Source organism: Sparus aurata, chromosome 18 (assembly GCF_900880675.1).
Source record: "Sparus aurata chromosome 18, fSpaAur1.1, whole genome shotgun sequence".
In the NCBI taxonomy this organism is placed as follows: domain Eukaryota; kingdom Metazoa; phylum Chordata; class Actinopteri; order Spariformes; family Sparidae; genus Sparus; species Sparus aurata.
In genome coordinates, this window is record NC_044204.1 from 12,502,432 (window position 1) to 12,527,161 (window position 24,730).

Genomic DNA, 24,730 nt, shown 5'->3' on the forward strand with positions numbered 1-24,730 from the left:
GATAAAGGGAGATTAGGGGAAAAGATGAAGGAGGAAAAGGGGCAAACAACAGTCGGAAAATGAGAAAATCTCAGAAAAGTGACGGAAAAAAGGAAAAAAAAAATTGGTGACATGAAAGCGCGGTTATTCCATTTCTTCAACAAGGCTGTTTTTGGAGCCTGTTATGGGCAAAAAAAGACTCAATAGTTGAAGTCCTGAACTTTATAGTGTAGCTGCAGTTGGAAGATAGCAGAAGGGGTGAGTGGTAACACAGACCAAAGAGCAGCACTTTCAATATGAATGTGGCCACATAAATCATCGCCCAGTCAAATAAAAATGGTCTCTAAAATACCACACACACACAGCCTCAAACACACTATTTAAATTGTTCAAAATGGCTTTAAAAACACACACACACACACACACACACACACATGCATTCTCACGATCAGGCAAACACGCACACAAAAAAGCGCATGGTGGCAAAAACATGCAGATGTTATTTATGTGCACAACCTGACACACGTACACTTTAGCTTAGCCTTAAACGCTCACATATTAAAAAGCTTTTGCAGTTTGGCTCTGCGGCCAATAGAATGTAAAGAGTCAGAACGAATTGCCCCCACATGAAAGGTTCCTAAAATATGGCGAAATTATGGGGAACATCGTGCCTCTGTCATTTTAGGACACATTTAAAGGAAAAATACAAGAACTCCCTGGGTGAAAGGAGTGTATGGAAGCTTTTTGATGTACATATAGTCTTTTGTATTTGACCTAATGGAGAATACTGTGTAGCTCAGTAATGACAGGACATGGTGGCAGCGTGGTGTGCAAGGGCTTTTTATATTTCTTTTGCTTTTCTCCTCTCATTTCTTGGCTGTAGATGACATATGGAGTGGACCTGACAAAGAACCATCCACATTTAAATATTTTACCCCTGAATGCCCACTCTGACTTCTCTTTATCTTTGAGATGACATGAATGGCAGCAACCTTTCATTTAAAAAATCTTTCACGATTTTGGCCATTCATCTGGTTGGAAAATGTTAAAGTGGGACACAAAGTTCTCTTCAACCCCCTCAAAGAAAAGAGGGGAGAGTATGAAATGAGCAGAAAATGGAGGGCGGAAAGAGAGATCTGTTATTTGGCTGGAAATATTTTTTTTTCAGCCTTCATCAATGGCTTTCAGTTGTGGGAACGGCAATAACGGCTGACCCTGTGTGTGCCTGATTCAAGTTTGTTGGACAACCAAGGTCTCTATAAATGACACCCACTGACAGACCTCGAGTTAACTGCACTTCATCAAAATCACTGACACAAAAAGGCCATTGTGCAAGAAGAGACAGGCACAGAGTGTTTCACATCAGTCCGGTCTCACACCCAACGCGTCCAATTCAGCAGTCTTGTCAGTGGCTATGTGCTTCATAGTTTGTCACTGTGCTTCGGTTGCCTTTCTTTCATTGCTTCATGAAGCGCTCCATTTGGGCAGGAGTATAAAAATGGAGAAAGGGTTCTGAGAGTCCGGGTTAGGTTGGGTAGGTCATATACAGGACTTGACCTCTGGAGACTGTTGTCCGTGTCCAATTTTTGATGAAGGGTCGAGCGTGAATTGTTTTCAATTTACGTAACTTAAGTAAGTGAATGTAAATGACGTAACTTTGGTCACAAGACTGAATGCAGTTACTTTAACCTAAAGTTGGATCTCTTCCTAACCCTAACCACGTGGGTTTGGAGTCCAAACGTAACCAAACGGCGACTGTTTCACAACGTTAACTACAGTCCGAAAGTCTTAATATGTGAACTGTTTGTCAGCGACCGTTGACAAGTTTGAAGGTTGTTGCCGCATTGGGAGTGGGCATGCGTGTGTTAAAATGAACAGTCTCCTTTAAACATTTTTTTTGGAGGTTAAACATGTTTTGACAAAAACACAGGGACACTACATTCATTCTATGCCTTGCAGCTCTTTATTGTACAAGAAACTGAGGTCCTTTTCCTTTTGTATTGCACCAAAACGTCGGACTCGAACTTTTCAGTGCAGAAAACTCCACAGTTCCGTCCAGGTTGTGCTGCTTTTTATTACCCATTGTTTGTTCTATGATTTAGATGTTCTGACAACACAACTCATTAAAAGGGTAGGTTCCCATTTTTTCAAGTCTGTCTCGAAACAATAGTCACATGCCCGGATATCTGTCTTCTAAAGGTTGTCTTTTATTGCAGAATCCACTGTTTATGTTTCCCCAGACAGCGTTTCACTGCAGAGCTGTGGTGGGAGGGAGGACTGACTTTGGAAGATATCCTCTGGATTTATGTGACTCTGTTAAAGCTTCAGTCAGATTTCAGGTAAACTTTGGAGAAGGGTTTTTGCAAAGAAGGACAATTTTCTCTCCAGTCACTTGCACTGAAAACGCATCTCTCTTAGGGCATTGTTTAAACGATCTGTAGCGCTTCGTCTAAAGCATTTGGCTCAAGTGCATTTAGGGACTGCCCAAGTCAATTTTCCTGGTTCAACATCAGATAGTCTGTGTTCAGAGTGATCTAGAATTCTACTGGGTTCCAGAGGGTTGACTGCAGGTAAGGTTACCTGACTGTTTCAACATTTTTTAAATCGATATTATTACAATGAAGCTAACCTTTGACCTTTTGGATATAAAATGTCATAACTTCGTAATTATACCATAGTAGACAATGGTGTAAAAATCTTGTGTGATTAATGGGTGTGTTTGTGATTACACAATGACCTTTAACCAGCACATTCTCAGTTCATCCTCCAAGTGAACATGTTGCAGAATTTGGAGAAATTCCCTCAAGGTGTTCTTGAGATTCAAGAGGATGGGATGCCATGATGTCACCGGCTTACTTGACCAGCATTTCCTCCACAACCCGACATGGATCATCACATCATTGCCAGGTTGTCCGTCAAATTTGATGATTACACCTGAGCTCATTTTAGTCACAGTATTATTTTCAGTGAAATTCTGCTACGCTTCGTTCTAGCAGTTTACTCATGTTGTATCCACAGCCTGGACTTCATCTCATGCATTGTGTTTTCCCCTCTACTTGTGTGCAGGTCCTCCAGCGAACCTCACCTTGTTGCCATTCCATCCGGCCTGCCAGCCCTCCTCGCTCCCTGCTTCTGAGTTTTCTGGTAGTAGACAAACACTTTTGGACTGTTGTCTGTCTCTGGTCTCTGCATTTGGGTCTGACAAAAAAAACTCAACTCTGAACTCACTCATGACATATTTTTTAATACATATCAATACTGTACATAGCCTATGACAGAAACAGTAACTTCTAACATTTTCAGCAACAACAACCGGGGCTAAATGCCCACTACTAGTGTTGTCACAGATGAGGTAAAAAGCTAAAAGGAGAACATTGTAAAGTAATCTTAAGCCTAATGATGAATGAGGATGTGGTTGTTTTGTGAAATTAAACTGCGCAACAATGCAGAAGTCATCTGTAATATAATACTGCACCAACATGTATCTCTGCATATTTCCCCGTGTTCTCTTTTTTTTGCCAAGTTCATAACTAGATTCCATACACTTGGCCTTTTCACCTTGTACCCACTGAGTCTGTGCTAAAATGGCTATACTTTCCTCTTTCCCTCCCCTGTCGTCTTTCATTTGTTTTCTCATTTTTGTTCAGTTCACCGCCTACCTCTCTTTCACCTCTTCTGTATCCCAGTGTACTCTCTTTTAACCATAAAGAGACTGGAGTCCAGATGTCCAGGGGAGAGCGACAATCTGCAGCCAAGACGATCCACACTCTTGTGGACTATATCATAAAGCCATATTTGACAGCCGAGACATTGCATTTGCCAAATGAACTTTTAAGGATGAGAGCAATTTAATTGATTGGCTGGAGTCGTAACTCGGAGCTCTAACAGAGTGACTTTCTCACAGTTACAATAAAAAATGATCTCCTCCCTCTATCAAAGAGATAATCATTAATATGCTTCAGTGGCTGTGTTAGCCAGAGAGCCTTACATTACTGTTGGCGCACAGATACTCAATCAAACGCTGCACTCTGGCATTGACACTCTCTCTGTACACTCTTAATCATTTCCATATTGATGATGCTGTTGGTGATTGTGCTGATGAAAAGGCAGTCAGGAGCTTAATATGCTAGCAGGTTGACAGTTCCACGATATCCCTGGACTCATTCTGTCACTCTCCACTTTTGTGAGGAGATTTTATTTAAATGTTTGGTTTGTTTGGTTTTGTTGGTTGTGGCTTCTTGGCAGCACTGACTAGATAGAAACTGTTCACCCTCGACTCAAATAAATTTCAAAAATGTTTTGAGACTGTTTCATTGACATTCAAATCCAGTCCCCCCCCCCCCTTTTTTTTTTCCTAAAACAGTTGTTAGGTTGGAAAAAGGGTCAAGGTCAGAGTTAGGGTTATTGTAAGACACAGCACTTCCCTGATTTCCATCAAAAACAAGTATTCTTGATGTCTTGTGGATCATCTTAGAGACAATTCTTTAAAATCCTGACATACTTGAAAGTTTGAGATGTTTTCCTAGAATTTCTTAACTAAAATTTAAAAAAAATGTCAGTGCAGAGTTTGGCCACAAAGTATGAGGTTGAACTGACAGTACCATCCATGGGGTGGCGATGTTGAAGAGGTTGCAGCTAGCTTACACTTTTTTGGATTTCAATAATGGATGAATATGGATGTGTGACCACAGAAGAGGATGACCTAGAGATACAGAAAACTCAGGATGTCAAGATTTGGAATCAATAGTCAGGTAAGCAGGATTCAACGCAGAGGAGTGAGGAGACTTTGGGCCAAAATACCTGCCGAGTGTTGCTCAGTACATCCTGGTCTGGACCTCAAAAAGAATGTCGAGTTATGCCTCAATGTAGTCCAAAATAGAAGCTAGACTTTAGAATTAAGCTCAATAATGCATCAAATCAAGAGTGCGTAGATGTTACATGTGTTTAAATTTTGCAGTGAATAAATAAAATCTACAAACTCATATATTGTATCAAATCAAATCAAATAAATTTTATTTATATAGCCCAAAATCACAATCACATTGCCTCAGTGGGCTTTACAATCTGTACAGTGAACAACATCCTCTGTCCTTAGACCCTCGATTCGAGTGAGGAAAAACTTCACATGTTGATGGGAAAAAAAACCTTTTAACAGGGTAAAAAAAAAAACAATGGAAGAAACCTCAGGAAGAGCCACAGAGGAGGGATCCCTCTTCCAGGACGGCCAGATATGCAATAGATGTTGCGTGTACAGAAAAGAGCAACAATTCACAGTTTACAAGTTACATCAACAGAAAATCTGATACAAGTTATGTAAAGTTAGTGGATCCAGGAGACGACCGAGCAGGACGAGGCATCACCAAGCGGTGCCCGAGCCAGACGACCTCCTGTCCACCATGCTGACCTGGAAGAGGGCAGGCCACACAAGATCATTAGTAATAGACAGAGAGAGGCATCAAGGTTAACAGAAATATAGATATGAGGAGATAGTGAAACAGAGGAGAGCAATGATCCAGCAGAGCCCGGGGTGTGATGATCCAGATCAGTCCGTGTTTCAAGGCAGCTGGAGCCCGGAAACAGTAGATGTTCCCAGGGGGCCGTGGTCCATCAGAAGGGAGCCTGAAAGAAAGAGGGGAGGAGGAGAAAGAGAAGGAGGAGAGAGAGGAGGAGGAGGGGGAGGAGAAGCTATAGAGTGTAGAGAGTGACATAGCTTGCAGCTTGTGGGAACAGAAAACAAAAACAAAGGTTAGAGAAATGCGATATTGATCAGAATAAACAGATTGTTTCTCGTCGGCAGCACAGTGTAACTCTATTACTATAGGAACTCATTGAGACTGACACCGACCCACTGAAGAAGCTTACAATTGATATCAGGGCTAATTAAAGGCTAAATCGAAGAAGTGAGTTTTGAGTTTAGATTTAAAGGCTTCAACAGAGCCAGATTGTCTGATGTCAGCTGGGAGGTTATTCCAAGGCAAGGCAAGGCAAGGCAAGTTTATTTGTATAGCACAATTCAGACACAAGGCAACTCAAAGTGCTTTACAGGCACACACAAATTACATTAAAAGACATAAACATTTCATTTAAAAGACATTAAAAATTGCATTATAAAAAAAAAAAAAAAACTCAGAGTAATAATGCAGTTCAAAGACTTGAATTGCTTCAGTTAAAAGCAGTGGCAAAAAGAAATGTTTTAAGTCTTGATTTAAAAGAGGTGAGTGTTGGAGCAGACCTGCAATTTTCAGGGAGTTTGTTCCAAATATGTGGCGCATAGTAACTGAAAGCTGCTTCTCCATGTTTACTTCTGACTCTGGGGACTGAAAGCAGACCGGTACCTGACGATCTCAGAGGTCTGGATGGTTCATAACGCGGCAGCAGATCAGAAATGTATTTCCGACCGAAACCATTCAATGCTTTATAAACCAACAACAGGACTTTGAAATCTATTCTTTGATAGACAGGAAGCCAGTGTAAAGATCTAAGAACTGGAGTGATGTGATCTACTTTTTGGTTCTTGTTAGGACTCGAGCAGCAGCGTTCTGAATCAGCTGCAGCTGTCTGATGGAGTTTTTAGGGAGTCCTGTAAGGACACCATTACAGTAGTCGAGTCTGCTGAAGATAAATGCGTGAACAAGTTTCTCCAAATCCTGCCGAGACATAAGCCCTCTTATCCTGGATATATTCTTAAGGTGATAGTGGGCTGACTTTGTAACTGTCTTAATATGGCTGCTGAAATTCATGTCTGAGTCCATAGTCACACCAAGGTTTCTGACTTGGTCTGTAGTTTTCAACATTACAGACTGAAGCTGAGCAGAGACTTTAAGTCGTTCTTCCTTGGATCCAAAAACAATTATTTCAGTCTTATCTTTGTTTAACTGAAGAAAACTCTGACACATCCAATCATTGATTTGTTCGATGCATCTACTCAGGGTATGTATGGGATTATAGTCCCCTGGTGATATGGTTATGTAAATTTGTGTGTCATCTGCATAACTATGGTAGCAAATTTCATTGTTTTCCATTATTTGAGCTAGAGGGAGCATGTAAATGTTGAATAGTAGGGGCCCCAGAATGGAGCCCTGGGGTACTCCGCTTGTCATTTTCATCCGTTCAGATGTGTAGTCACCAATAGACACAAAGTAATCTCTCTCATTTAGATAAGATTTAAACCACTTTAGCGTTGTACCAGAGAGTCCAACCCAGTTTTCCAGTCGGTCCAGTAGTATATTATGGTCGACTGTGTCAAACGCAGCACTGAGATCCAGTAATACTAAGACTGAGATTTTTCCGCTGTCTGTGTTTGAATGAATGTCGTTGAAGACCTTAACAAGAGCCGTCTCAGTGCTGTGAGGAAAGGAGCCCGAAAGGAAAAAGCCGTGCAGCCAGCTGACTTCTTATTGATCCTGGGAACCAGCAGGAGCCCTGAATTTTGAGAGCGTAATGCCCGAGTTGGAATATATGGTTTAATTAGATGTGACATGTACGACAGGGCAAGGCCGTGTACAGTTTTGCATGTCATCAGCAGCACCTTAAAGTCTGATCTTAGATGCACTGGGAGCCAGTGCAGAGATGCTAAGATTGGTGTAATATGATCAAATGTTCTGGTTTGTGTTAAGACTCTGGCTGCAGCATTCTGAACCATCTGAAGACTTTTAGTGCTCTCACATGTAAGACCTGAAAGTAAGGCATTGCAGTAATCCAGCCTAGATGAAACAAAGGCATGAATCAGGATCTCTGCATCCGCGGTGGACAGGAAGGACCTAATTTTAGCTATATTGCACAGGTGGTAGAAGGCGATCTTGGTAATTTCTTTGATGTGCTGATCGAAGGAGAGTGTAGAATCAAAAGTAACACCTAGATTCTTGATGGTTGAGCTTTGAGAAATAACGCAGTTGTTGAGAGTTACAGTCACCTGATCAACATGGTGTCTCTGTCTGGCAGGAGCGATGACCAGCATCTCAGATTTTTTCCGAATTTAGGAGCAGGAAGTTTTCTGACATCCACTTCTTCACTGCATATAGGTAGGTCTCTTAGCTTCTTGATTTGCGATTTGTCATCAGCTTTTAAGGGCACATACAGCTGAGTGTCGTCCGCATAGCAGTGGAAGTGTATTCCATAGCTCCGAATAATTTGGCCGAGAGGTGAAATATATAAAGAGAAGAGCAAAGGGCCCAGAAAAGAGCCCTGGGGAACTCCATACTTCACAGCAGTAAAAATTGATGACGTACCATTGTAGGAAACACATTGTGTTCTTTCGGATAGGTACGATTTTAGCCAGGCTAGGGCCAGGCCAGAGATGCCAAATTGACTTTCAAGTCTGTCTGACAGTATGCCATGATCTATAGTATCAAATGCAGCGCTGAGATCCAGTAACATAAGCACTGAGGTTGAGTTAGAGTCTAAGGTAAGTAGAATGTCATTTACCACTTTAGTAAGGGCGGTTTCGGTGGAGTGACAGGCTCTAAACGCTGACTGAAAAGGTTCCAGGAGATTATTATTGAGTAGGTAGCCTGAAAGTTGTTGGGACACAACTCTTTCTAAGACTTTCGAGAAGAAGGGAAGGTTGGATACTGGTCGATAGTTATTTAGTGATCCTGGGTCGAGGTGTGGTTTCTTAAGTAGAGGCTTAACCACAGCAGACTTAAAACTAGAAGGGACAACACCAGTCATGAGTGATGAGTTAACAATATTTAACGTTGTAGGTCCCAGTGCTGGCCATAGTTCTTTATACAGTTTTGCCGGAAAGGGGTCCAGGACACAGGTAGTTGGTTTAGAGGATGAGACAATTTTAGACAGTACCTCAAGGGAGATATTTTCAAAAGTGTGTATCGTAAACAATGGCATATTCAATCAAAATGCAAACCTAACAGGCACTGAAGTTTGTCAAACTATCAACCAACCTGCAGCAGCCATTCTCTCCAACCTTCACAGGGAGTAGGAATAGTATAGGCTGGGTTAACAGCTGATTCTTGAGGGTTTGTGGCAACCCCCTGAAGCCCCTAAGTGGTGTCTTCATTACTTTTTGTTGTACAGTTTGGCATGTACTGGAAGTGTCAGTGAATACACGGGAGAGCTAGTATCAGAGTCAAATCGAGCTGAATATTCAGGTTTGGAGGACTGTACCACCTTAGCAACGAGAGCATGCAGCTATGGTATACGCCCTGAGGAGGGAAAAAAAAATGTATCAGTCAGTCACCATCTGAACTGCTTAACAATAGACTTTTTGTAACATTGTTCGAGGTTTAGAAGGAATATGTATTTGTTGAAGAGGGACTTTAGTCCGTCCTGAGTGATACAATCACAAGTGGACAGATCTAAGTCTTTTGGTCCACACCTCACATTAATATGCATCTCGAGGGATCGAGATGCAGAATTTACAAGAAGGCACAAATGATTCAGAATATACCGTAGCTGTTTTGCAAAGTTTAAGTGTCCGCTCATGCAACATTGAATTGAATCACAAAATGTGTAAGGAAGTCTAAGGATAAAGTATAAACAGAAAAGCTGAGTAGAAGGGGAAAGGGGAGAGTATCTTGGACTATAAAATGCAAGCAATTAATATTTGGGAGCACTAAAGAAAACCTAACCCAACCTACTGTTGTACTTGTCTGCTTTTTCTTAGATATAGTGACATTGTTGCTTGTGCACATTACTCCGGACTAATCATTTTGTGCAAGCAGCTCAGAGGTTATACAAGGATGTACACATAAGAAGTAGGAGAAGGTTTAATCCTTATAATGTTTAGACCAAGTGGTCCCTGTTGGTTACTGTGTTGACACTGCAGGAGGGCCAATGCAGAGGGCTCCCATGGTATACAAAAAAGTTGAGAGCCACAACTTTTGCCACAGTGCAACCAACTACACGGGGCATCAGCACTAATACATAAGCGTAACATATGTAAGCATTCTGTCCTGGTGGGTTACTCATTAAAACAAACAGGTTAACTCTCCTATTTACCTGCCAATGGTTAAGATGGATGATAAAAAGAGAGATTTCCATTGTTGAAATATCCTGTCCCTGCATGTGTTACTCAGACTGAATTTTCTGCATGTTATTTCACCAGCTCAGCAGTACCTGAGGCTACTTGTCCGTCTGGGACAATGCAAGTGAGGATCATATGGAAGACAGCTGTTAAACTATTTCTGTCTTTATCGAGGCACGGGTGATGTGATGAAACCACTTTAGGGAGGATTTTTATGTGCAATATAAAAGTCAGAGTTTGAAGGTCAGGACTGAAAGTTATAATCTTTAGTTGATCTTTTGACCATTACGGTGTCGTTAATGTCAATGACTCAAAGGGCTGTGCAGATGAATGAGAGGGTCATAATTTCCATCAAATTTGATTGTGCCCTTTTCAAACACAAGCGATAAAACATCCCACCTTGAAATGACTAATGCCACTTGCTTGTGTCTCCCCAGAAGTGTAAGCTCCACTTACGCTGTGGCAGCAGAAGACCTTTTAGAGGACACTAAATCAATTAATATCCAATTAATTGTACATTGATACAACACATGAAAACAATTAAGAAACCTGTGACAGTATTTGGGAAACATTAATTGGTCTGTTGTTGATAAGGGAGACTAATTAAACCCTATTGTGACACTTTGTCACTTCCAACTCCTTAAATCAGCTGCTTGTTCAGTGGCCTAACAGTTCACATATTAGGACATGTTATGACTCTTATTAATGTTGTGAAATTGTTGGATTTTGGTAAGGTTGCAGTACAAAAAGTACTTGGTAAGGTTTAAAAACTACTTGGTTTAGATAAGGCCCAGGCACAAAACTTACTTGGTCAGATCCAGGCTGCAAAACTACTTGGTAAGGTTTAGGTACCAACATTATTGGGTTAGGTTTAGACACAAATACCACTTAGAAAGTTTTAGGTTAAAAAACTACTTGGTTCATTTTAGGCACAAAATCTACTTGGTTAGGTTCAGGTTACAAAACAACTTGGTTAGTTTTGGGCACAACAACTACATGAATAGGTTTAGGCTTCATAACTACTTGGTTAGCCATACACAACAATCCCACTCGGTTAGGCCTAGGCACAAATCTTACTTGGCTTCAGGCTCCAAAACTACTTGGTAAGGTTTAGGTACCAAAACTACTTGTTTAGGCTTAGGCACAAATCTCACTTGGTCAGATTCAGACTCCAAAACTACTTGGTAAGGTTTAGGAACAAATACCACTTGGAAAGGTTTAGGTTCCAAAGCTACTTCTTAAAGGGTAGGAAAATTTCATGATTTGGTTTAAAATAACTACATTCAGTCTTGTCAATCACGGTACTCAAGTTAAATCACAATCAAAACAAATAACTAGTCCACTGTATGACCCATCCAACCAATCCAAATATACTCAATTTAAACTGCTCTCTTGATTTGCACGAGAGGGTATAAGAAGTGTAGCGCCACGAACCAGGCTGCTGTATTTGACAAGTTCGATGTGAGAACGGACCACATATTCATGTATTATCAAATCAGTTGATTGGCTATGATCAATTGCACACACTTCATGTGCATGAATGGTTCACAACGTTATCCAACTTAAATGTACTTTCCTTTTAGTTTCCATTAGTTGAACATATCACCACTGCAGCATGTCACTTTAATTGAGCGGGGTGCTGTTAATTACAGACAAAGAGTGCACAGTACAGTGCACAGAAGTGTCCCACAAAAAATAGGGCAGCAATGACCTCCTTGCCCCTATTAGCTTTGCTGTAAAATCAATACTTCAGGCTGAGGGAATAAGGGGGTTACTGCTATTGTTATTGGGTCTGTGAGGTTCCGCACCTGGAGATGAGTTGAGCTAAAGTCCCTGTAAATTGCTTTGGGATTATTAAAAGGTTCAGGTGGCAGAGCCTTTGGAGAATAATATCTTTGGGAAGGAGACGCTAAAGAGAAGAGTAGAATGTAGAATGAGTTAAAGAGTGAAGGAAAGAGAGATTAAGTTATCCTTGGATTGGCTGATAAGAGCGCTGCCACTTCCTTTCTTTATTCTACCTAGACATCTAATTAAAGGACCCCGAAATAGAGGTGAACACATCTGGCCTTATAAGACAGTGAGGTTATTAATCTAGATTCCACATCTGGTAAAGAGCTGAGAGAGTTGGAGTCTCACACATGCTAACTTTGGTCCTCTTTAACTCACTCATAAAGATTTTCTTTCCCTTAAGTTTCATCTACTCATTTACCATGAATGTCAATAGCGCATTCAAGCCAATTTATTTGATGACACAATACTGTTACTGTGATCTTACACGCAGAAGAAAAAGCCATGCCAGCAATTTCATAATAAACAATACGCTTACAATATCACTAAGGCTAATGGCTGCCACACGGTTTGGACAGTATTTAGCATTCTACAAAGGCAGCCTCATTAAAATTTCCTCACAGGTAACCTATGACTACACCGCCAACCCCAAACTGTTTCCTGATGCCAATTTTCATGCAGCACGCAGTATATAATGGCATCCATCAAAGAAACCCCCCCTCTCCTGCATCCACCCTGCATTAACAAGGCTCCAAGCCTCTGCAGCTGAGCATTACTCTCATGTTGTGCAGAACAGCTGAACAAGCATTTTTTTAAGTCTAAATTAAAGTCTAATCAGTGCCAGCAAGGTGGGGGTCACTTCACAGAGAGTTCGGCAAACCAGGGAAGTGGATGTACTCCAGGGTTATGATGTTTAATTAAGCATCTGAGGGACAACTCCTGATTGCACCTGCTGATTTTAAATTTGTAGTGGCTTCAGCTGTATGAAGGCTGGTTCAGCCATAATTATCCAGGACAATTTGAAAAAAGGAAAAGGAGCGAACAACATAAAAAAAAAAGCTATTTAACGTTAAAAATTCAATTTTGCTTTAACTAGTTGTGAAAAATAAAACTAAAGAGACACTTGACTTTTTCCCACTTTCATATTTTATCTGAGAGCAGGCCAGAGATTCCAAGTGACACACACTGAATAAGTGTGCAATCCGTCTCCCACTTGATGACAGCCCATTAGATCTTCATTTGGAAAGGACAAAGTACAGTATATTACACTTCGCATAGCTCCATTACAACCTGCTTAAGCATCTCTTACCCATTGGTCTCAGCTGGGAACTCTTGAATGGGAAGTGTCCACCAGTCCTCACATTCTTCCCTCATTGCCCTAGAGTAGAGGTTCAGAGAGATTTGGAGCACCAGCAGTCCAATGGAAAACTACTGTAAAGTTGAAAATTCACGTGAAATACCTTGAATACGTTGCACTTACACAGTCATATACTAATGTTCATCTGTGATCCACTATACACCATGCTGAAATTCAGAAACTAGGAGGGCAAAGGTAACACACCCTAAGATTGGTATCGGTCTAGGCCTCAATAATTCAAGTATACGCTGGGGCTCTTAATGCCACGGACTGAACATCCTAGCCCTACACATTGGCTGCTAAAAACCCAAAAGGCCCCCCTTTAGAAACAGGGTTTGGTCTGACTCCTCTGGGCTACTGTAGAAAACATGGCTAGGAAACAGACCCGCTCCCACAGTAGAAGTGGCTGATGCTAAGGTAACGAAAACACAACGATTCTTAGTATGAGTGATTATAAACTCGTGAATATATACAATTTCTGCCAATAGATCATCTTAAATCCTACATGCTGGACCTTTTTAAAGGTCTTTTATTTTTCATTAGGTATGTGCGTGTGCTGGTGTTGTCAGTCCAGGGAGAGCAGTTATTGCCCAAGCAACATCTAATGGGGATCCCAATAAACAATATATGCATGTAGGCAGAAAACAAATCTGTGAGAATACAATTTTAAAAAACAACAGCAACAAAACACAATCAAAACCTCGTCCCTGAAATCTACTTTAGTTTCCAGAAGGCAGCCGTTGAGGACAGGTTTATAGGATCTTGGCAAGGCATTGCATAAATGTGTGAGTGTGTGTGTGTGTGTGTGTTTGTTTATGTAAAATGTTCAAGCAGAGAAACACAAAGCCTGGGCAGATTAGGACAGCAGAGGAGACATTTAATTGGAGGAGAAGGATGATGCAAGTGCATTAGGGACTCTGATTGACATACAAAACTGATTAGCCTGGCGTAGCTGTCTCTATAGCTCTTTTCGGAGAGAATGACAGGACTGCACTTTTTTTTCCCCCCTCTTTGCCAAGATGTCAAGCGCTTTATTTATCCTCCCTTTTCTTTCCCCTTCACCAGTTCCTCTCTTGGGTGTCACACTCCTAACACTTTGCTCCCTTGTTGCTCACACTTGACACTCTCTGCATCCTCTCCTCTTCTTATTCTTTTTTCCGCATTCAAACTTTTTTTCTACCTTTTCGCTGTTTCCCCCTGTCATTCCTCTCGGGGATTACGTTAACCCGAGCGTCCTGCAGCTCTTTCTCCAAGTAGCCTCGCAGCTGCTACGGTGCCTCAACATTAGAGTCCGGATGGATGGATGGATGGATGGGAGAGCAGGTTCGTTTATTCTTTCTCTGGATCACACCAAGCCTTCCGTTATTTTTCTCTTCCTTGCCGCATCTCAACAGGAAAGGAGTGTAATGTTTCTTTGATCTCTTCTATTCCACCTCTCTACCTCTCTCTCTTTCTCCCTCTAAGCACAGATTACGGGGTTGTGTGGAAAGAGGAAATGCTCCCAGGGTTTGCCCTTCATCCTCCCTCCTTCCATGTGATCTCTTCAGTATATCGTCCCCTCCTTGGATTGTGCTTTTCCCCCTTCTTTTTCGTCATCTTGCCCTACAGTTGCTGCTCACTGCCACAGAACGGGAACACATTTCTAAAAGACGGGTACAGATGAAGACCTTTTTTTTTTTTTTTTAACTATCGATGGCTCTCCATCCCGATTTTTCCCCTGCTGGTGTTACATCCACTACATAATGGCTCTAACCTTTGGGCTTGTAAAGGTCATGGTCCATAAATTGAGTGCTCTCGCTAGTCATTAGCGGAGGGGCTGAGGCTGATGTGTATTGGGGCGCACAAACTTCCAGATCACACTGAATCCGTAATGTGTTTGTGTTGCTTCAAGCAGAGCTGTACACGAGGCATCAATGAACCGACACGAAGCTGATCTGACACAGCACAGGGGAGGACGCTTTTAAACTTGCGCACCAGCTACTTCACACTAAAATGAGGTGAACTTTAGCACAGTTAGCGTCAAATTACACTAAAATGTCAGTGTAAACTGCGACACAGCATTCCCCACTTCTTATACTGCAATAAGCAAAACCTGTCTCAGAGGAACTATGCTACAAGTTAGAGCAGATGGGTTGTAAAATGATTAATAAATAAAAATGTTAATTTGTAATCTGTGACTAATGCCCAGTCCCAAACCTCCCCTTGACCTTATCACTTGGCCCTACCCCTCTGCTTTGCACGTTCACATTTGGGAGTAAGGTGTCCTGATTCTTTTTTGGGATAGAGGGTAGGGTGAAGTGTTATGATGCATGCTTCAAACCATGAACGATCTGCCATTTCAACTTCTTATGGTCCCTTTCTTTATAACAAGCGTCGCTAATGTTAGCGGCCAGTAACAAAGCAGCATTCTTTTAATTTGGTGACTTGATTGATAGCACAAAGTTGCCGATGAATTGTGAGTGTTCATTCTTTTTCCGATACGTTGCAGATAGCTTTGTGAAAATGTCGGGATTGCAACAGCATTGCAAGAGAAATCGCCACAGTGGAAAACACCATGCTTGAAAGTCCGATCATAAGATAAACACCATCGACGTCAACTGATGACGTATGAGGGTTGAAGGATAATAAGCTTGCACAAAAGGGTGCTCATAAACAATATTCTCTGTTAATTTGTTTGAAATGATTTTTGTGACCACAACACACGTTTCGTCTGTTATTTTGCTGTTTTGATTCATAGGAAATCTATGTGGTGTAACTTGCCAGCCAGAAGTTTGCTCATGTATTTTACCGTATGTTACCGTAAAGCTGGATGTGGAAGATGTAGTAGCTACCATCTACTGTTACCAGGGTCACATAAGCCTACTGCCATTTAGTTTTTTCTACATGTGAAGTGAATTACTGATACATCTGCATTGTGTCACAGTGGTTGGTTGATCTTTAATAAGTGGCCTACTGAAATAAGTTTGTTTTTGTAGATGAGTACTGGGTGTCTGTGGTAGTCTGTAGTTTGGTGGCTGATCCAAACCAGACAGTGATGGATGGAAAAAGAGGAGACTGTTAGTATGAGACTTCGAGACATCACAAATCTGCCAAGAAAGGACTTGAAGCTACATCTCCGAGTTCTCCATTGTCCCCGACTTGTCTGATGTGCCACAGAAAATTTCAGGCTCTGACTGGTCTGTTCAGCCATCTGCACACTCACCAAAACCCAACACAATGAGACGTGGCGCGATCACCATCAACTCAGATAATGGTGGAACAACACATGATTTCCCTCAGGCTCACCCACTTACATGCTGAGCAGACGATGAGATCAATAGCCAATGTAACAGGGAAGATAAATTATTTGTATTGTCATGTTATGCCATAGTTACAGTTAAAAGTTGTGTTTGTCTACCAGAGCCACACCAGGATATTGTACCACTTCTACCTGAGCTGTCTGAAAATAACTGTTGCAGATCAAGTTGTAAGACAAGAATCGCGTCCCTGAAGTCCTCAGCAGGGCCAGTATTTCCAGCACCCCCACCCTGATAGCCATATAACAAGGATGGGTAAATGATTATTTTTGATAAGTTGCGTCATAGTTCAGTTTAGAAAGTGTTTCCTGGACATATCGTCATATTAGCTAAGAGAAACTGTTGTGTTACACATCGTGCTAATCTCACCATCTAAAATTCTGTGATAAAGGGTTCTAAATGTAGGTATGATTTAGATCTCATTTAGAATGAATGATGGGACATTTATTTATTTGGGCAGAGAGAGGGAGATTTGAAAGTGCCAGAAGGAAACTGAGTGGTGGCACAGGGAAAAAAAGGATCCACGGTTCTTAATCAATAAATACATGTCTGCTTTTCTTTAACTTCCATCCTCTGTGTCCTTCATGAAGAAAAAGCCTTCTTGGGACACATCTACAAATGCAGATTTGCCAGGCAGCGTCACAACTCATACAGTTTCCAAATAGTCTCTGAAATGATACGGCCCATAAAGAAAAGAGTGGGAAAAGCCCATTATCATTCTAATGGCACATTTGGAAGAGTTTCATCCCCTGCCACGGCCAATTGGGGGGGAGAGCTTTCCAAAACTGAAACTCTGCAGGGAGCTACAGATTCACAGCTCACTGGAAGTGCTCTTCAGGGAAAACTATTCAACAAAGCAGAGATAAAAAAAAAAAAACCCAACAATGGCAGATATGATCTTTCCTTTATGGAAATAAAAGACAAAAGTATTCATTAAAATGTGGTTCACAGCATTAAAGACCTTTTTAGGGGAAATGCCATCCTGGGCCCGTATTCACAAAGAATCTTAAGGCTAAAAGTAGCTCCTAACAGGGGAATTTAGGAGCAACTCCTAAAAATAATGGGTGTGTCAGTCGTAACTTTAGGACTCCTAATTTTTGAAAGTCCAGAGGACTCCTAACTCGCTAAGACCTGGTCACAGCCGAATGTTTTGGAGACGCTAAATGACAGGGAATTATTAAAACGATGTCGTATGGACCGCAAAAGGATTAAAGTTGTGGTTGAGTTGGTGAGGGACTTAATAACGTCCCCAACCAACAGAAACAATCCAATAACGCCAGAGTTCAAATGTTTGGCAACACTCCGGTATTTGGCTGTGGGGAAAATGCAGCTCTTCGCACGGGACTAGTGTTACCTGGGGACCTCAAGTGATTTAGAAATTAGCCCACCATGTCTGTGTTTCGTGTTGCGCAATCGCACAGGATAAGCGAAGTCTGTGTTTTAGCTCAAATTTACTGACTTTATCCCCCGGGTCGATCGCACCGGAGCCCTTGTTGGAGCAGCACAACGGTTAGATTGGATATGCATTTTTAATATAATAACTGGTGAGCCTGTTGAAAGATGGAAAAATTTTCCTTACCGCATGCTGCCATGCATGTAATCCATCTAATCATCTTTCGAGATTTCGCTCTTCTGATGAGCCTCCTGAATTTGCACCCAAAATGCTGTCAAAACTTTTATTTATAATTCCCAACGCAGCTTTCCATAATTCTCGACTGGGTAAAAGGCAGAAAAAAGGTGGAAAACACAAAAAACCTTAAGACAAACAAAAAACGACCCCAAATCACAGAGATGCTGATTCGCACGGGACTAATATTATCACATGACCTCTGTGTTTGGTGAGATATGATGGGTAGCCTAATTTGTGGTAGAATTTTTACTTTACAAATTACGGACATGGCAGCTTCGCACAGGATTAAGATCACAGACGACCTCCACAATTATTACAAATTACTGGAGGTCCCCACGTTATACTAGTCCCGTACGAATATTCCCAAATTTTAATAGAGAGTGGTTTGACGCAGCTTTTCGAGCAAATGCCGCTTTTATTGACAATTCACGTTTTTCATCGCAATCTTCTAATTTGTAATTTCTGTCGAAAGCGTTTCTTTATCCAATATCTTTTCATAGGCTTTGTCATGGGCTTGTAGGCAACTTCCTTATTTTCACTTCATGCATTGCATAGCCTAAATGACTTTTCAATGGGCTGCCCTGTCACTCAACAACCAATCACCGTTGTCACCGTTTCTAAGTGCGTCCTTATAAAATGATGTCATCCATAGCAACAGAGAGTTACTTCTAGTTTAGGAGTTCACTGTTTTCATAACTAAAAGTAGGTCTCAGCGACTTTGTGAATTACTTTTAAGAAACAACTCCTACATAAAAACTTTTAGTCCGATTTAGGAGTACTCCTAACGTTAAGATAAAAGTCTTTGTGAATATGGGATTCTTACCAGCAGCACATAACTGAGAGATAATTAAACGTTTTCTCATCTCATTTTCCCTGCCCTTAAAGAGTGTCAATGTATGGGTAATTAGTAGTGCTGTTGATCACATCCAGATCTCAACATTTTAATGCAAAGTATTTTGATAATACATATTATGTTATAAATATGCATAGTGACTCCCCTCTATTGATTGAAACCGGGTTTTGCTATCAGAAGATCTGTAGTATGTCAGAACATTGACGTAAATTAACTTACTTTGACAACATAACTTGATAACAGATGATTTCGACTTGGGCCATACACATGACTTTCCCTACCGAAGCCAGCGTTTGTGTCCCATTCACCCACACTGATAAGACTTTTTCTCTGCTGCACTAGATGGGCGCTTCCAGAAGTGCTGTGAGAGGAGTGACTACAGTGTCAAATTTCGAAGCGTATAGCCACTGACCAGGCTGCTGTATTTGAATTGTTGTGAGCTTGAAATCTTACATCGGAGAATATTGGACTCTCACTACTCCGTGTCGCCTTTGTGGTGACTCTGGTGACAATCCTTTCTGACCAACAAGTGCTCTGTTGTGTTTTTACTCCACCTTTTTACAACAATGTATAGGTTCAGCTCACTTGTGACCTAACATTAAGGTGACGCTAAAGAAAGAAATTGGCACCAGGTACATTCCTCAACTTTTGCTGATGGAAAACCAAAAGCTTTACCATGCAATGAAAATACGGCTTGGGCCAAAAACTTATTCAGCAATTTACTATCTGTCCTGATAGCACTTACGAGAGTAGAGCTTTCTAGATGTCTGAAGCTACTAAGCATTTTGCTGCGTCGTGTCCCAACATGTCCTGATTAAAACCAACAGGAAGATCTAACCATTCACACTAGCTTATATAGTCTATTGATTTGACTGGGGTTGTAAATAGACACAGCTGCAGCCTGCTGATTGGTGTTTTACAGAGGTGTTGTTTTGGCCTAACAGTCAGAAAGAAGGTCTACTACGTATTTATATGATAAATGGAATCTACTGTTTCGCTGTGTCTTGTGGGAGCTAGTTAGTTATCGATTCCACTCTCAGACATATTGTTTTTACTCACAGCACTTTGAGGAAAACTTTGGGAACTGTGAAAATAGTATCCATACCATCACAGATACAACATCTTCAAGTCAAATGTTTAGTCAGCTTTGCCCGAAAAAAACTAATTGTCCAATTTTCACTTGATAAAACAGATTTTAAACAGAGAAACAAAATAAGGAGCACACTTTTTAATGGCTGTTTACTCTGTTTAGAGTGTAGCTGCCCTAGGGGTGTCATTATGCAGTTTTACAGTTACCTTAAAAGTATCCAGACACGATATGAAAAAGCCTTTGAACAAGTGTAAGGAGCATCATCTAATAAAGCTGTCAAACATGAATAATTTAACACCCTTTACAACACAGGTTACTTAACTTTTAAGCTGCTTTTGAAGCTAGTAAGTGATGGATATTAATAAGTTAAATAAATGCACTTCAGTTATTGTCTGATTCTGGGCCCTGATCATTAAAACCTCAGTTTTGTCTTTTTCCAGAAAAAAAAAACATTGAGTTATTCTATCCTCTTGACGAGGGATTTTCAGAGACCAGGCCCTGAAGTTTTTTGGGCCTAAGTTTTGCAAAGACCCTACAGAAGTAATTGTTTGCAATAACCATAAGACCAGAAGATACAGGAATTTAAGAAGGACTTAGGGTTGCATTACATTCGGCTGTCAAACGTGTCCCACCTATATCATTGGTAAAACCTTACTAGCCTTCCAAAAGACATACCAAGCGAAGCTGGTTTCTCTGTTTTTTGCTGAACAAAATAAAAACATGATTCAGTGGAGATGTAAGGAGAAACAGGAGCAATTAATCGAGTGCATTCATGTTTTTTTTCTTTCTTATTTCAAACATATTATGAGAGACGGTAACAAATGCGTACAGTGTAGATGTGGGTAAGATTGCGAGATGCTGTTGCAATGTGCTGTCAGAGCCACGTAGGGCTGGAAGTGCAACTGGTCGGATGGATGTTGTCTCTAGACTCTCTTCATATGCAAATGGTCTGTGGTAAGACATAAACAAGTGCTTTGACTGTAAAAATAGTGGACAGAGCCACTTTGATGGGCCGTCGCCATCTTGGCAGCGCCTGACTCCACCTAACTCCCAGAAAATTGTAAAATGGGCAAAGAAGTGGAGCATGGGTGGAGCTGAAGCAAGCCTAGTTACTCAGGGAAAAACAGGTTAAACAAGACCACATGTTTTGAGGCGACCAGGCCAACAAGCTATTTGTGTTCACACTTAAGATTTGCTGTGCTGACATATTTCCAAAACTTGCCAGGTGGCCTGAACTTCACCACGCTTCCCTCCATGGTAGCTGCTGTCTCGGTACAAGTGTTATCGTAGAATTCCAGGTGTCCGCATATGGCTACAATTAATGATAATCATCTCCTCCATTGTTGTTCATGTTCAATGTCCGGACATCAGCAATGCTAACATTATAATGTCAGTGTGAACGTTGATTGATGCCAGTAGGCTTTTGCGACACAGCGCCACTTGAAAATTTTGCACCATTCAATATTTCCACTTTCTCAACATACATCAGTGGATGTGATTTTTCACTTAAAGGAGAACTTCGGTCGATTCAAACATGCAGCTTCATTGCTCAAGCTACCCTTGACTTGCCAGACTAAACAAACAGCACTAAAGCATTGCAAATTGCTTGGAAGAAATGCATCTTAGTCTGATTAAAAGAAAGGTAAGCTCAAGTCAATTTTAAGACAAATATGTGATCCACAACATCTCTCAAAATTCAGAGGCTAACAACAAAACAGATGCTTCACTCCATGATGGTAAGCTTTAAAAATAAAAGAGAATATTCCAGGCTTTGACCTCCAGAAAAGTGCAACAAGAACAAACAACAGTTTTGGGGGTGTATTAGTTGTGTCTTATGCAAATTATATGAGAAAAAGTCACCAAATGTGTGTCTTGAAGAGTCGCTGTGACCTGGTCAGTCCTCCCCAGCAGAGCTTCATCACACGTCCTCCTGAAAAAAAAATCCATCCATCTCCAGTAGTGAGAGCTGGGCAGGTCCTGCTGTTTACTGAAGGTGATTATGTGATGTGACATGAACAAAAACACTTAAATTTACACAATGCACAGTGGGTCAGGCTCCCTCCTACAACACAAAATGAAAGCATCCATAACAGTCAACAAACACAGTTTCTGATTTACAAGTGAGAACCAGGTGGAAATCGTTTTCAGCAGCGTAGGTAAGGATATGTGGCTAAACATGTTAGCATCACACAACTACACACAGGTAGTGAGTTACAAACTTTCTCGGTAGATTTTCACCATGAACGCTCCAAAGTGGCAGGCCCGACAGGTCAGGTGACATCAGCCCTCCACAAACAATAAATCACAGACAAACAATAATTACTGCTTCCTCACAACTCAGCATGGATAGATGGACCTTAAATCTCAGCTCATTACTCCTTATCTCACCTGCCAACCTCCTGGATTAGCAGCAAACACATTGAAGTACATTTGCGGGGAAAATCATTAGTTTTACAATTAGTTTTATTGATGCAAACAGATCTGGCAACCCATTTGCCGCTCGTGTCCACTCCATCACCTTTCCCGAGTTCACCCTGTACCAAATTGGGGAGCAATGGTGGGCAGATAACAGTAACGGTCTGTGTATGTGTGTTTGTGTGTGTGTCAGTGTTTTCGGTTATAAAAGGGGAATAAAAAAGCAAACAAGTTAGAGAGCAAGAGAGCAGTGTGTGTGTGTTAAAAATACCCATTCATTAAGTGGCATTATGAAACTAGCTTTTGAGCATTGGTGGCCCCAGGGTGACTCAACCATGAACTTTTCCTGGCAGTGTCAATGTCACGCTCTACCCATAAATTAACAGCAAACAAAGCGCTTTGCTTGGCCCTTGTTAAAGTGCGAGAGTGCTGCCAACTTTTAAATAAAACGCCACCATGAATTCCGTCTTGCGAGTTTGAAAAGTGCAGTATTTGCATTAAGCTCCAGCTTGGGCATGTTTGTCGCAAATGCCTTTAAATAAAAATTGTCTCATAGCATTTGTGTGATCGTTCATTTATATACCAAAAGCAAAGGGGGGGGGGGCTATTTAGTTGTCATGGAATGTATCTCTACAGGCTGAGGGAAAATTATAACAGCCCACAAACAAGTCCAGGAATATAATGCTGTCCAAAAGGATAAACAATAGGCTCATTTGGAGTGGTAAAACAATGAACATCGTCACCGTCCTTATTATTAGCTACTTGGCGCGAGGCGCATTCTCTCGGCTGTACAACAAATTACAACCATGCATTAACAGAGCTGTGACTCTGCATATGCCTGCCAATTGCTGAGCATTTAGGAGGTGGATTTATTTTCGTCCTAGTGCTGTTTTGTCCCAATAAATTGAGCCATCCACTTTTTTGGGCCAGCGACCGCTTTCTACTTGAAGGGACAGAAGCAAGAAAAAAAAACAATCAGTATTAAGTCACGAGCATGTATGTGGCTGCTAATTCGAACTTGTTCTGCTTTACCAATCATTCTCTGTCACCCGCTTACATACAATTGCGTTCTATCAATTCAAAAACAAAATCATAACAAACACTCAGCAAGACCTCAGCTCTACATTCCCCCTGCAAGCAGCAGCAAGAGGCAGCAGCAGCACTGACCGTAAGTGATGGATGAGGTAAGAACTTTTTTTATTCAGTTACTTCTGCCTGTAAAATAAAGTTGGTGATTGCTTTGATTACAACCAATTTCATGTTGTTATCCAGCAGTGGCAAGATAAGCACTGGCCTTCTCTGCACATCAATCAATCAATCAGTCTTTATTTGTATAGTGCCAATTCACATCACAAGTCATCTCGTGACACTTTCCAAATTGAGCAGGTCCATGTTCCCCCTGATTGATTTATTTACAGAGAAAGAATACATGCCAAGGACCTCCCTGCCACTAAAGGCAGTCTGAGTTTAATCTACAGTGCTGTTCGTGGTCTGATATCACATAAACCCCAAATAATTCAGAAAGTTTCAGGATTCAGAAAGTAGAGGAAAGTTCCAGAAGTCAAATTGTTATTAAAACCCTGGGCTGTCGCAGTGGGGTCCAAAGGCCATGGGTGGCTTGCAATAAGGACTGAATTAGCCCACAAGATATTTCTTGTGAAAACAAAAAAAAAAAAAAAAACAGAACAGAACAAAATGAATTCAAAAATTTATATAATAGGCTCTTCAAATATATACGGTCCATAATTATCATAATTATTTTCATAATCTGAGCACAGCGGATGATACTTTGTTCAGGAAGTTTTTTTCATCTGTTCACTGGCCTCACAGGGCTTCTTTAAAGTACCATTTTACATGAACAATTCAATACCTTAAGTGCCTGGTTTTGGCCTGTGGTCCAAGTGAAAAGGTTTGGGCACTCCTGCTCTAAGCAAAAAGGTTCTTACTGTGTATAAAAGCCTGACTAAACTAAAGGTTACTAGGTGGCAATGTATGTAACTTAACAGGAAATGGAGTCCATGTCAGTTCAAGTGCATGCTGTCATTAAAGTGAAAGGGGGAGCACAGCGAATACAGCGAATAGATATATACGGAAATTCACTGACATCTATCAAAGCTTCAACTTTTCACTTTGACGAGGGGTCGCAGTTAAATTGTAAAAAAAAAAAAAAACAGCTCTTCACTTGGCTAAAGTTAAGACCAAACAGTTCAAAGACAAATCAGGTAATTTGAAGACTTCTCACACACGAAGTCTACCCTTAGTATTTTGAGAGCAAAAAGTTACAGTAGCTGTATGTATGTAATTCCGATGGCATTTTATTTACAGTTTAGGCTAGACTGT